Below are 14,685 nucleotides of genomic sequence, written 5' to 3'. Positions count from 1 at the left end.
GCCATCACCCAAGTGCACATATTAATCCGCGGAAGTCATAAATATGTTACAATATGTGTCGACAGAGACTTTGCAGGTGTGATTGTGTTATGGATCTTGAGGAATGAGAATCAAAGTCAGAAAGAAGAAATATGATGTAAGAAGTAATTGACTGGAATGATGTGCATCCAAAATGGAGGAAGGGATCATAGGCCAAGGAAAGCAAATGGCCTCTAGAAATTAAAAAAGTCAGAAAAAAGTATTCTCTCCTAAAACCTCCAAAATGACTTTGGCTCAGTTGATGGCTTAAATTTATCCTATAAGACTCATAATGCACTTCTGATTTCCAGAATTGAAATATAATAACTTTGAGATTTATGCAATTAAATTTGAGGTCATTTTTTACAGTAACAATAGAAAACCTAATAGAGATTAAAAGATAAATAATGTTGCTAAAGACTTTTTTATGATAAAAGTTGATTATAAACATATATGCATGAAAGAAAAGAATCCTAAAATATAAGAAGTAAAAACTGACAGAACTGAAGAGAAAAGAAAGAAATTTCATAGTAATACTTGGAACTTCAATACATTACCTTCAGTAACAGCTACAACAACTACACAGAAAATAAAAGCAAAAAAATAGAAGACTTGAAAAATGCTTTAAAGCAAGCAACCTTCACAGATATCTACAGAACAGTCCACCCAATAGTAGCAGAATATGCCTTCTTCTTAAGTACACTGGAACATTCTCTACATAGGCCATAAAACATGTTTGAATAAATTTAAAAGGTTTTAAATCATACAAAATCATGTTCTCTAAATTCATGAAATGAAACTAAAAATCAATAACAGAAGCCAACTTGGGAAATTCAGTAAATATATGGAAATTTCACTACAGATGTTCCAACAACTGATGGGTCAAAGACTAAGCCACAAGGAAATTTAGAAGAAACTTTGGTAGAGTGGTTCCAGTCCAAGTGGCAACATAGAAGCCCATGAGTTCACCTCTCTACGTGGGCATACGTAATCTACTGCTACACAAGAAATTTATACAGCTGAATAGCAAAAACAACCAAACAAAACAAATAAGAAAAAGAAGAAGAACAACAACAACAACAAAACTTAATTAAAAATGGCCAGAGGACCTGAACACCCATTTTACCAAAGAAGACACCCAAAGGCCAAAAAGTACATGAAAATATACCCAAGATCACTAATATCAGAGAAATGCAAATCAAAACCACAGTGTTAGACTACCTTGCACCCTAGAATTGCTATTTCAAAAAGACAACAGGGATGCCTGGGTGGCTCAGTCAATTAGTGTCCGAATATTGATACTGGCTCAGGTTGTGATCTCACAGTCATGAGATCTGAGATCGAGCCTCCCATCAGGCTCTGCATTGAGCATGGGGACTACTTGGGATTCTCTCTCTCCCTCTTTCTGTTCCCCTCCTCCCCTTATGTGTGTTCTCTCTCTCTCAAAATAAATAAATAAACTTAAAAAAAAAGACAACTGATAATAAGCACTGGCAAGGACATGGAGAAGAAATAACCCTTGTGCACTGTTGAAGGGAATGTGAATTGGAAGTATGGAAATGGAATATAGAAAACAGTATGGAAGCTCTTAAAAAAATTAAAAATAGAAATACCATATGATCCAGCAAACCCACTTCTAGGTATGTATCCAAAGGGATTGAAAGCAGGATATCACAGAGATATTTGCCCTCCCTTGTTCATTGCAGCATTATTTACAGTACCCAAGATATAGAATAACCTAAGTGCCCATCAATGGATGAATGGATAAAGAAGATGTGAGATACATTACAACATGGATGAGCTGTGAGGGCATTATGCTCAGAAAGACAAATACTAAATGGAATCACTTATATTTGGAACTTAAAGAAAAGTCGAACACATAGAAACAAGGAGTAAAAAAGTGGCTGTTAGGTGCTAGGAAGTGTAATAAATAGGGAGAGTTTTACAAAAGGATGCAAAGTGTCAGCTCTAAAATGAATAAGATTTGAATATCGAATATAGAACCTGGTGACTATAGTAAATAAGACTGTAGTGTATAATTGACACTTGTTAAGAGAGTAGAACTGAAATGTTCTCTCTCTCTCTCTTTCACACACACACACACACACACACACACACACACACACACAAAGACAAGTATGTGAGGTGATAGATGTGTTAATTTTATAAGAGGAATCTTTCCACAATATACATATAACAGATCATTGCAAGTTATTCTTTAAATATCTTACAATTCTGTTGTTCAATTATACCTCAGTAAATTTGGAAAATAAAGTACTTTGACAGAAATGGAAAAGTAAAAAACAATATATCCAAAGATAGAAGATTCAGCTGAAGCAGTGCCCACAAGAAAATATATAGCTGTAAGCACCTGTATTGAAATAAGATGAAGTCTGGGGCACCTGAGTGGCTCAGTCAGTTAGGTTTCTGACTCTTGGTCTTAGCACAGGCCATGATCTCATGGTTTTTGCGATCAAGTCCAATGTTGGGCTCCGAGCTGATGATACGGAGCTTGCTTGGGATTCTCTCTCTCCCTGTCTCTCTCTCTCTCTCTCTCTCTCTCTGCCCCTCCCCACTTGCTCTCACTCTCTCAAAATAAATAAACTTACAAAGATGAGGTAAAATATGACATCAATAATCTATCCTGTAACCTTTAGAAACTCAGAGAAAAAAGGAAACTAAACCTGAAGAAGTTTAACACAGGAAATAATGATTAGAGCAAAAATTAATTAAAGGATATAATCATAACAGAGAGCACCAACAAAACCCAAAGCCAGTTATTTGAAAAGATCATCAAAATTGACAAAACTGTAGCTAGGCTTATTAATAGAGATAAAACTCAAATTACTAGAATCAGAAAAAAAGGGGGGGGGTATTACTACTTACTTTACAGAGATAAAAAGGAATTATAAGAGAATACTATGAAAAACTGGATGCCAACAAATTAGATAACCTAGATAAATAGACAAAAATCTTGAAATATACAAACTATTAAAATAGACCTATAATGACTATATTATTAATTAAAAACCTCCCACAAAGAAAAGACCAGGATCAGAAGGCTTCAACTGGTAAATTCTTTTCTTTTAGAAAAGAATTAATACCAGTTATCAACATTCTCTATCAAAAAATAGAAGAGCAAACACTTTCCAATTAATTTTATGAAGTCAGTATTATCCTCACATGAAAATCAAAGAAATCACAAGAGAAGCAAATTAAAGACTAATTTAACTCATATGTTTTGATGCAAAATCCTCTTAAAAAATACTACACCATATAAAGCAACATACAAAAAGAATTATACCACCATAACCTGATGGGATTCATTTTAATAATGCAAGAAAAGAAATTTTAAAAAAAGAAAGAAACAGTCCTTCTAACATGAATGTGGCCAATTGGCAAGTTTCTACTGAAGACAATGTAAATAGTTTGCCACATTAAAATCTACCTCAGCAAGTCCACTGGAACTTAATGACTCCTGGAGAAATAGTCCAAGAGTCAGACATCATCAATGCCAAATGGAGACAAAACCATGCTGTACAAAACCTAAAGGGGAATTTTACATTTAACTATTCTCTATGTAAAACCTACCAGAAGCTGTTAGAACGCCAGTTCCCATTTTTCAGTTTTAAGCAAGTGGGTACACAAATAGCCCCTGACAACAGTTGATGAAACAGGGAGAATCTCAGAGTGGATATTCATCACACAAACAACCGTGAGTGGATATCCATTCAAATAGCTCTCTAGTTAGGCTGTAGTGGTAATTGAGTAAAGGGAGATGGATAGACAGTCCAGTTTGTTTCAGCAAAGCCCCAGAAAATAAATATAAATCTTCTCCAAAACTCTGGATCCTATGTTGTTCTCTGACCATAGAACTTCGTGTTAACACGTGATTATTGATCTTGGATTATGGGTGCTCCTTGTGAACAGAGCCTCTGATTTAATGTTGCAGCTCCAGATCTTATCATTTTTTTCCAACACAGATCAGAACTCTGAAATTGCTTATGGGGTTTATTGTCTAAATTAATTTAGTATCACCAATGTGAAGCAATTGCTTTTCAAACTGGGTTCTGTGATTGCTATGACAATTCCGACGGAAACCACAGTAGTTTTAATTGCTTTGTTTTTATTTCATTGGTAATATAAAAAAAATATAATTCTGTATTCAGGATCATTTTATGACCACCTTATGATCTAATTCACACCCAAGATTCTAAGGTCTACATCAGTTTTTAAGATACATTTACTTCCCAACTCCTGGGATGCATGTGTATGCTTAGCTCTGTAATGAAAGGTCCAGGCTTCTGAAGAATACCCATAGCTCCAAAGTCAGAGACAATGAGAACTGATGAAGATATTGGTCCTTCCTTTTGGGATTTTAGCTCCTGATGTAGGTTCAGTTTACCCTTGACAGCTCCCACTTTGATTCCTTCTTTTCTTCCTGCATGTCTGTCAGGTGGACTTCAAGCTCTAGTTTCAGAAGCAAAGACAATAGTCTTCTGGAGGTGATTCAACTAGCTCTTACAATTATGTCAGCTAATCCTCTGCAATAAATCCCATTATGTTGTAAACTAGTCTTTCTGCTTCTCTGGTTGAACTGATAGAGTTGAGGCACTACTTTGCTCTTATCACTGTTTTACTCTTGCCAAAGTTTTACTAGTAGCACATACAGAAATAACTAAGCAAGAAGGAGTCTTGTTCCTATTCCATAAACAATTGCATTGAGACAGGTTTTAATAACAGTATAATCATAATTTGATCTTCAACTAGACGAAACAACTTAACAGAGTTATTAAGTGATGTACGTAGTAACTGTAAGACCTTATCAAATCCTTGGTACACACACTAACATAATCACAGTAGCACAGGATTTGCTATTGGCAGGTAAGCTTGGACATCTTTATTGTCTGATGTCCAATAAGGTCACCATCTTTGCTAGTTAGCATTGTCCTCTGCCTGACAAAACAATGGTTGTGTGACTAGGGACCATTTGGAGCAAAAGACTCCCAGTTTTTCAGAAACTATAAATGTGACTCAACAATGACACTTTGCAGTGGCAGGGGTCAATGAACACAGATATGAATGTCATCTCACCTCCAAGCAACAGCCTCAAAATTTCTTTTTTGGACAGTATTCTGGAAATTTTAGGCAGGTTCTACAATGATCAGGCATTTAATGGCAAAGGGAAGGATCAATGGGTAGCAGAGAGCTGAATCCACCACAAATGGGGAACAGTTCTTTCAATATATATGGTGTTTTTGCTTTTTATTAAGAATACTTTTGTTTTTCTACAAATTAATAAAAGTAAAAATCTGTCATAATATAGAAAAAATATCAAATATTAAGATTTGAACTTACCATTCATTAATATTAGCCTTCAAGAATTGCTTGCCGGCAAAATTTTGGTTAAGAACAGAAAATGATCATTTTTTTTAACCAGATAATAATGCTGTTATCAATACAATTTAGTACAACATAGTTATAGGAAAGATCTCTGCGTAAGTATTATTGAATTCAAAATGTAAAAGGAAATTAAATATAGAACAAAATCTGAAGCCACATCTTTCCACTATTAAAGCCAACACTGGCAATGTTGTTTTAGCAAAACACAATCCATAAGACATTAAATTAATTTTGTTAATTTGAATATTGGTTTTGTGCCTTTTATGTAATTCTTATATTTATCTTGCTTTTACAGTTCTATACTATAAGTAAGCTGTAATCAAAGTTTAAATATCTATTTTGTACACATTTAAGCAACATAATTATAAAAGGCATTTTTGTCAACAAATATAGCATCAATAAGAATTTCATTTTTTTCTAAATTGATAGTTTTCAACCCTGCTGACACATTATAATTACTTGAGGTCGAGGGTGCATTTCCAGTGATTCTGATTTAATTGGTGTAAGGTGAGCACTGACCTCCAGGTAATTTTAATCTCTCAGTAACCAATAAAAACAATAGGAAAATAATAACAATATACATTTGAAGAACACTGTTAATCAAACTGACATTATTAGACTTTATAGAACATGACATCTGACAGATGTAAATTGTTTTTCAATTACACCTGGAATCCTCACTAAGATAGACTACAGGGGTGCCTGGGTGGCTCAGTTGGTTAAACAACCAACTTTGGCCCAGGTCTTGATCTCATATTTGTGAGTTCGAGCCCCACATCTAGCTCTCTGCTATCAGCGCAGAGCCTGCTTCAGATCCTCTGTCTCCCTCTCTCTGCCCTCCCCTGCTTGTGCTCTCTCTCTGTCTCTCAAAAATAAAAATACATTTAAAAAAACTAAGATAGATTACATATTGGGACATTAAAATAAATCTCAACAAATTATTAAATGATTGGAATATTTCATAATACAACTTCTGACCAGAACATAATTATTATATAATTCAGTTATAATAGCACACTTAGAAAAGTTCCCAAATATTTGGAAATTAAACAAGACACTTCACAATAATAATTGTGTAGTAAGTTAATTGCAAGACATATAAGGAAATGTTTTTAACTAACTTTAACTCATGTTATAACAGAAATACAGCATAACAGAACTTGTAGAATGCAGTCAAAGTAGCAATTGAGGGAATTTTATATTTTTAAATACTTATTTTAGAAAAGAAAAGGATGGTTTAAAATCAGTTGTCTTAAGAAGCTAAAAATGAAAAGGAAGTTAAACCCAAAGTAAGATGAAAAAAAGAAGATAATAAAAATAAGAACATAATTCATTTTATCTTAAAAACAGAAATAGAAAAAGTCATGGATAAAGATGGTTCTTTTAAAATATTAATAAAATGAAAACTCTCAAGCAAAACTAATGAGATTTTTTTTAAAAAGATAAAAAAAATTATCACAATTAGAAATAAAATAAACATTATCTCTATACATCTTACAGACATTAAAAGTAAAATAAATAACAGTTTTGAACAACTGTTTGTAATTAAATTTGACAAATCAGAGAATGGACCAATTACTCGAGAAACAGAAATTACCAAACTGACTCATAAGAAATAAAAATCTAAGTGAAAGAAAGAAAGAAAAGAAAAGAATGAGAAAGAGAAAGAGAAAGAGAAAGAGAAAGAATTAATAATTAAAAACCTCATCAGAAAGAAAACACAAAATAATTATGCTGGCTAATACTACTAAATGTTTAAGAGTGAAATAATACTGAACCTAAGGAAATTTTAGACACTCTCTTTTCTGAAAAGGATATCAAGCTAGGAAATTTTGATACCAAAACCTGAGAAAGTCCTTACAAAGAAAATTACAGACTAAGACTCTTCTGAATGTAAACAGCAATAGCAAAAAAAAAAAACAAAAAAAAATTACTAAATATTATCAAACAGATTTAGCAATATATAAAAAAGAATAGTACATTATATAACCACATAGTGTTTATCCCAGGTGGTCAGATGGATTTAACATTCAAAAATGTACTGATTTATCACATTGACTGAGTAAAGGAGGAAATAATTATCTCAACAGATGTAGGAAAACCATTGGATAAAAATCGCTATCCATCCATGATAAAAATAGAAAACTGGGAATAGAAGGGAAATTTCTTGATAGGATAAGGCATATCTACAACATCCTTACAGGTGAAATTTTGAACATTTTCTCAAAAAAACAGAAATAAGACAAGGGTATCTGCTCCTACTACTTCAAATCAATATTCCCTAAGGAACCTAAAAACAAAACAAAAGAAATTTCTCAACTAATAAGTAAATTTCTCAAGATTATGAGATACAGTATTTTTATACTAGCAGGAAATAACTGGAAACCTCAGTGAAAAAATTATTCCATTTAAATAGAGTCATAAAACATGTAACATACTTCCACCTTGTGCCTACAATATGGCTCCAACTTCTTGGTTGATAGAAATATTTTATACCTTGATTGTTGTGTGTTAGTTACATGGTTGTACTTATTACTAAACCTTGTTGAACTGTATACTTACAGCCTGTGCATTTCATTGTATGCAAATTTTACCTCAATTAAAACAAAAATATGTTTGGGGTGCCTGAGTGGCTCATTGGTTAACTGGCTGGCTCTTGGTTTTGGCTCAGGTCATGTTCTCATGATTCGTGGGATCAAGTCCTGCCTCAGGCTCTATGCAGACAGCACAGAGCCTGCTTGGGATTCTCTCTCTCTTTATGCCCCTTGCTCACTCACTCACTCTCTCTCTCTCTCAGAGTAGGTAAATAAACTTTAAAAAATATGTGTTTAAATCTTTTGTGTGTTTACTGTTTATTATTGACACTGACCAACACCCTTCCTGACTCCCACTGGGCACCAGAGGAAGAGAGCCTTACTCATCTTTGTTTACCCAATGCTGAAGTGGAGGAATACATTTTTTTTAATTAGTAGACTCCATGGCCAATGTGGGGTTCAAATCACAACCCTGACACTAAAAGTTGCATGCTCTACTGACCGAGCACCAAAGAAATACATGTTTATAATGAAGCGCTAAGAAGAGTCTAATAAATCAAAGCAGAAAAAATATAATTTAGGCAGACCTCAAAAACTAAATTTTGTCCTAAATATTGTTTCATTGCCCTCATTGCTGCGGAGACAGAGCTTTTACAAGCCAACAAGTGTTTTGCCTACAATTCAAGTCAAAATCTAGTGGTAATTTTTTTATCTTTTTAAATAAATTTAAAAAACAACAACTAGTGAGTGGCTAGTATAGACATACACTATTTATTTATAATAATAACTGGCACACACAATAACAAATGCGGTATTGCTATAAAAACTGACATTTTTTCCCCTAAACTATTGTTTTCACTCAAGAGGTATATGAAAAGGAAAGTAAATTACTTGCATCCTGTACCCACGCAACAGGTCATTCATTTACTCATTCATTCACTTAGCATTGGTTTGTTGAGCACCTACTCTATGCTAGATACTAAACTAGAAGTGGGAATATACAGATTAATATGAAACCTTTTCTAAAAATAAACTGACACTCTAGTTGGGGAAAAAATGAATAAGCAGACCAATATAAGAATGGCTAATTGAACTATGGTAGAGATAGGTACAGACTAACATGGGTTTCTGCTATTTTTTATGGAAAAAAAGTATGTATATGTATATATATATGTATGCATATGTGTGTAGATATCTATAGATAGATACAAATATAGATAGATATAGATGTATAGATATAGATATAGATGATATAGATAGATAGAGATAGAGATAGAGATAGAGATAGAGATAGAGATAGAGATAGAGATAGAGATAGAGATAGAGATATACATACACACACCATGGCTGGCCAACTCCTCCAGACTTCTCTGCCAGAGGCAAGTCTTTCCATTGCCCACCTCTTGCCTTCATTCTTCAATCTCAGATTTTTGCTCAAGTCGTACTCTGCCTAGAAGGTTCTGTCACCATTTTTCCCTACCATATCCTGATCTGCACTTTCATTTTCTTTTTATTTTGTGAAAATATTTTTAATTTATTTTGAGATAGAGAGAGAACATGAGCAGAGGAGGGGCAGAGAGAGAGAATTCCAAGCAGGCTCCATGATGTCAGTGCAGGCCCCCACACAGGGTTCAATCCCACACACCCGAGATCATGACCTGAGCTGAAATCAAGAGTCTGATGTTCAACCAAATGAACCACCCAGATGCCCCCACAACCTGCACTTTTAAAAACATGGACTTAGTCCAATTTCTTCCAACCATCATTCGCTGGTGTTTTCCTATCCCTGTGGCTCCCACATGCTGGCATATCCTTTCTCAACTGATTTTACATGAACCTGTGTATGGTGCATTGTGTGCTGTATGTTCTTATGAGAATAGAGACCGAACTCATACTCAGAGGTTACTCACAGCATTTGTCCATGATTGTCACATAGAAGATGCTCAAAAGTAGGAGCTGATGTTATTAATGCACAATTGTTGAGCACATGACATGCACAAATTACTGATCATTTTTCTTGCTGAACGTGGGATAGGTGTGACCCAGGCACCTTTGATCCACTCTCCCTACCTGTGTACAAACACATACTCTTTAAACACAGTCACTGCAAATATAATACAAGCAGAGGCCACTGCATGCAATTTCTCCATTCATCAAGTGTGCTGATGTGGAAAACCTATGAAATACCATTTAGAAACAATGACTGTCATTCCTGAAGTTCTCTGGAGCAGCAATTTGCTAGTGTGTCAGTGTCATTGGCAACTCATAAAGTATTGGCTTAAAGGACAAAGATGAACATTTTCCTTCTCTCTGTGCAAAAGGGAAATAGGTCTGAAATCCCTTGGGGGAAGATCTTTCTCCTTGCAATGGGATGGAGATAGCCAAAAGATATGTCAGGACTGTCCTTGTATGAGTCTAAAAGCTGTGGGTATAATTTGATTCCTGGCCACTTCTCAGTATGGAGTGAGCAGTGACACACCATCTGAGAGGGACAGAACGACCACAATCCCTGGCCGTGGCACGCCATCCGAGAGGGGCAGGAAGACCACAATGCCTGGTAGCTGGGAACAGAAGGCCACCAGCTTCATTTCAGAACAATGGCTATAACCTTAGTCTCAGGCTTGACTACACATTAAAATCATATTAATTAAAGAAGAATTCCTAGGGATGGGAACAAAGGCATAAGTCACTATTGAAGCCCTTCAAGTAATTTCAATGGACAAATTTAAGACCTAATGAATACAATGGTAGGGATATTCCAGGGGGTTCAGGCCCTTATGAATATAAATAACCTAGGGAGATTTCCAAAATGGCATGTGATGATTAATCTTATGTGGAAACTTGACTGGAACAAGCGGTGACCAGATACTTGGGCAAACATTGTTCTGTGTGTTTCTGTCAGGATATTTCTAGGTGAGATACACATTTGAATCTGTAGACTGAGTAAAGCAAATTGTCCTCCCCAATGTGAGTGGCCCTCATCCAATCAAAGACCTAAATAGAACAAAAAGGCTGACTCACCCTCGATCAAGAGGAACTTCTGTCTGGCTATTGAGCCAGGACAGGGGTCCTTTCCTGCCTTCTTACGCAAATGTTAACATTGGCTTTTGGGTCTTGAAGCTGCTGGTTTTCAGACTGGAGGTTTACACCACAGGTTCTCTGGGTCTCTGGATTGCTGACTGCAAATCTTGGGACCTGTTAGCCTCCATAATTCTGTGACACAATTCCTGATAATAAATCTGTGTGTGTATGTGTGTGTGTGTGTGCTTACATATATATACATCCTGTTGGTTCTGTCTCTCTGGAGAACTCTAACTAATTCACTATAGGTGGCTTATCTCACTGCCACAGGTTGTGTTTCTACTGGAAAGGCATGGCCCCAGAATTTTGCTGATTTTGTAATTATTACTGGTATTATTATTATTAATCCCAGATTGTTCTAATAAAGACAGACTTTGTAATTTGGACATAACTGGATAATCTCGGGCAAGTTACTTAACCTTGTCTAAGTTATTACCATCTTTTTATGTAACATGAGGATAACCATACTACATTTTGTGGTAATAGTATATTACATTGCATTGTCATGTATATGGTACAGCCTGGCACATGCATCTTAGGAACATTTATCTTTCCACATATGTGTTCAATTGGCAAAATATTTTTCCATAGTAAATGCTCAATATTGATTTTAAATACAACTAGAAAATATTTCAAACATCAGTGACTTAATTTCCTTCAGTGTACAATTTGGGACTTATATGTGTCTCAGATATATCATTCTTGTAATTTGCCTCATAACAATATATAACTACTTTTTTGCTGGTCTGTCCATTTGTGACCCAAGCATCGACCCAGTACAGATGGGCACTGGTCCAACAAACAAAAGTTGTTTCATGCTTTTTTGCCTCTTCCTAATCTCTTCCAGTTACTCACATGACTTTCTTCAGGCACTGAGTACCATCCAGTGTCAGCTCGTGTGATTTTAGAGAAGCAAGTGATAATAACAAACCATTCCTACATGACACGGAATTTTACTGAACACCACTCGTTGGATAATACTTGGTCTGATTTTTAAACCTATGTTTCTCATACATGCCACTGTACAGTTGTTTGAAATTTGAAATTCCTTAATACATCCAACCCTAAAGCACTGCAATATTTTAGGGTCCCTCATTGGCTATACAGTTTGCCCTTTTACCCACCCCATCTTTGTCACCTTTAAAGGATTTGCAAATGAGCCTTTGTGTAGAAAGATGCTAGCACGTTTATAGCCATAAATTAGTGAATGTTTAAGAGAGGTTTTCCATAACGATTAGTTCAGGTTATTTAAATATCATTTTTACTTTAAAAGATTGCTTTACTTGAATCTGAAACTCCAGTAAAGGCAAATAACTCAAGCAGTCTAAGCAGCAAGTATGATGCAGTTATAATTATCTGAATATGTTAACATTTAGGGAACAGTCAGGCGCATTACTGGCCTTTGGAAAATAGAATGCTTCATGTAGACACTAATTAATCAATAAAATCCTAATTAGATTCTATTAAGTATTGGAAACGACATTTCAACTTAAATATTCCATGTACAACCCTGACCCATTCCCAAGAAGCAATAAAAGCCAATTAGGGTGGTATTCAAATTATAATTATGAATGCTATCACCACCCTCATCTACATTAATATTACAACAATTAAAGAGAACACAGTAAAGAATGAATCAGGCAAGTCTTCCTGCGCAGATGACTCATTTTGGGGCTATTGTTGAGAAATTCAATATAACACAAAAGTGGCTATTAAAGAGCATGAGCTTTGGAATTAGGAAGCCTGAGATAATATCCACCACTCTACTCATTGTGTATGTATCTGAGACCAATGTCTCCCTCCGTGAAATGGGAATGATAGCAGGCTTTTTCAGATCTATGTTGAAGATTAGAACTGATGCATATGAATGTTTCAGTGGAAGGCTGTGTATATGGAATCCTGCAGAAAATGCCAGATCTAGTCCAGAATACTGAGGTCCGCATTCATAGAATCTTCGGAAGAAACCCAAGATTTACCAAACTCACCTGCCATTTTTAGTGCAGGAACACTTTTTACTGTAGTCCCCAAAGATTATGTTCCAATCTCTGCTTGCACACCTTTACTGCTTCAGAATTTATTTCTTCCTGGGTGTACCACAGTTTCATTGTTAGCATTTTTAGAACATGCAGAAACTGAACTCCTTATTAACTCCCATTGGACCCAGCTTTACCATAACCAATAACATAAACCATATTGAAATTCTGTTCTAGATGAATTGTTCAGGAAATACATCCAAATGTCTGATATCACAGGCTCTGGAACTAAACTGCCTTGGTTCAAATCCTAGACCTATGACTCACCAGCTGTTGACCTTGGGCCTATTAACCTCTTTATGCTTTAGTTTTCTCAATGTTAAATGTGGATTATAGTTTTTGTATCTTGCCTGTGCTGTGAACACTAGCTATCATTTCATTTAGAGCATTTTCCTTTTTCATATTTGCAACCTCCCCTTGAAGTTATTATGTACAATCTTGCCTGAATGCCAGTTTAAACACAAAACTTCTGTTAAATTAATCATGTTGATGCACATCTTGGTAAAATGAGTTACACCTTCTCAGAGATGTGTGTCAACAAAATTTCCTTCTTTTTCCACTGTACAAGTGAGAAACAGAGTCATACTGAGGTGAAGAAAGCCAACTTGCTCACAGACACTTACCTTGTACATGGAAGGCCAGAGATGAAGGAACACACTGCAGGTGTCACAGTCCAGGCTCTTAAGGGATTTGCTATACTCTCTCCAGCATCCATCACAGTAAAAAATTAAAGGAAATCAGAAGGATTGAGATCAGAGTTGCGGGAAGCTGAGACCTTTGCTTTCACACTGGCCACAGTAACAGCGCAAACCAGGCCTAATGGACATGACAAAATGACTTGATCTGGTAGCAACCAGGGTGTTCAGATGTTCAGGCAGAGATGCTCAGAAGTCAGGCAGCAGAGTCATGCTATTTCTCCTAGGAGAGGCAGAACTTGATTGTAGTTATGGTGTTACATTACAAACGTTAGGCTGAAAATGGTCTATTCACAGGACACAAAGTGTAAAAGCATATTAATTAGCAACTAGACAACACAAGCACAGTCTAACGATGACTCTGTGGAAACAATGCCTCTATTCAGCGGATTCAGAGGATGAGTTTAGTAGGCAACTTTTTGGCTACAGAGGACAATCTGACTGTGAATATATTTGGGGTGGCACAGGTCTTATGATGACCCTCAAATCATGTTATATAATTAGTCATCTCTTTATTTATTTTTAATATTATTTGTAGAACTAGTCCTGATTCTCAGGACAAAGAGGGATGGTGCTACCCAGGGGCTGCTACCAGAGTTAAGCCTTGTTTTAGAACATAGACTACTAGGGAGAAGCATTCTAAGACTAGACTTCAAAATGATATAGACTGACTGCTCTGTAGCCCCTAGAATCTTATCTTGAATTATTTCCCTGGCATCACAAAGTCAGCAGATAATTGAAATAGATCCTAGATTCAAACCCCTTTGTTCCAAATCTCATGCTTTTTTGGCAGCTTTTCTCATGTTGTAAATTAAGTTAAGTACTCAAGATCAAAATTATTTTACTAAGATATCTACAAAATTCTCTATTACAGTAAGACGTTTCAATAATTTGATCCTATATAGACTTTCTATATTTCAA

At 35.5% G+C, this 14,685-nt stretch overlaps 1 long non-coding RNA gene across 2 annotated transcripts in view; it reads right to left on the bottom strand.

Moving 5' to 3' along the window:
* LOC109502622 overlaps nt 1-14,058 on the bottom strand; it is a 100,742-nt gene extending 86,684 nt beyond the window's left edge. For both annotated transcript variants that reach the window (XR_002161341.3, XR_002161342.3), the window contains exon 1: nt 13,693-14,058. This is a non-coding gene — a long non-coding RNA (uncharacterized LOC109502622). The remainder of the gene's footprint in view (nt 1-13,692) is intronic.
* Nucleotides 14,059-14,685: the final 627 nt, after the last annotated feature.

The sequence above is a fragment of the Felis catus genome, chromosome C1, assembly GCF_018350175.1.
Source record: "Felis catus isolate Fca126 chromosome C1, F.catus_Fca126_mat1.0, whole genome shotgun sequence".
Taxonomy (NCBI): Eukaryota; Metazoa; Chordata; class Mammalia; order Carnivora; family Felidae; genus Felis; species Felis catus.
The sequence above is the reverse complement of the archived record's forward strand: the minus strand, read 5'-3'. Positions and strand labels throughout refer to the sequence as shown.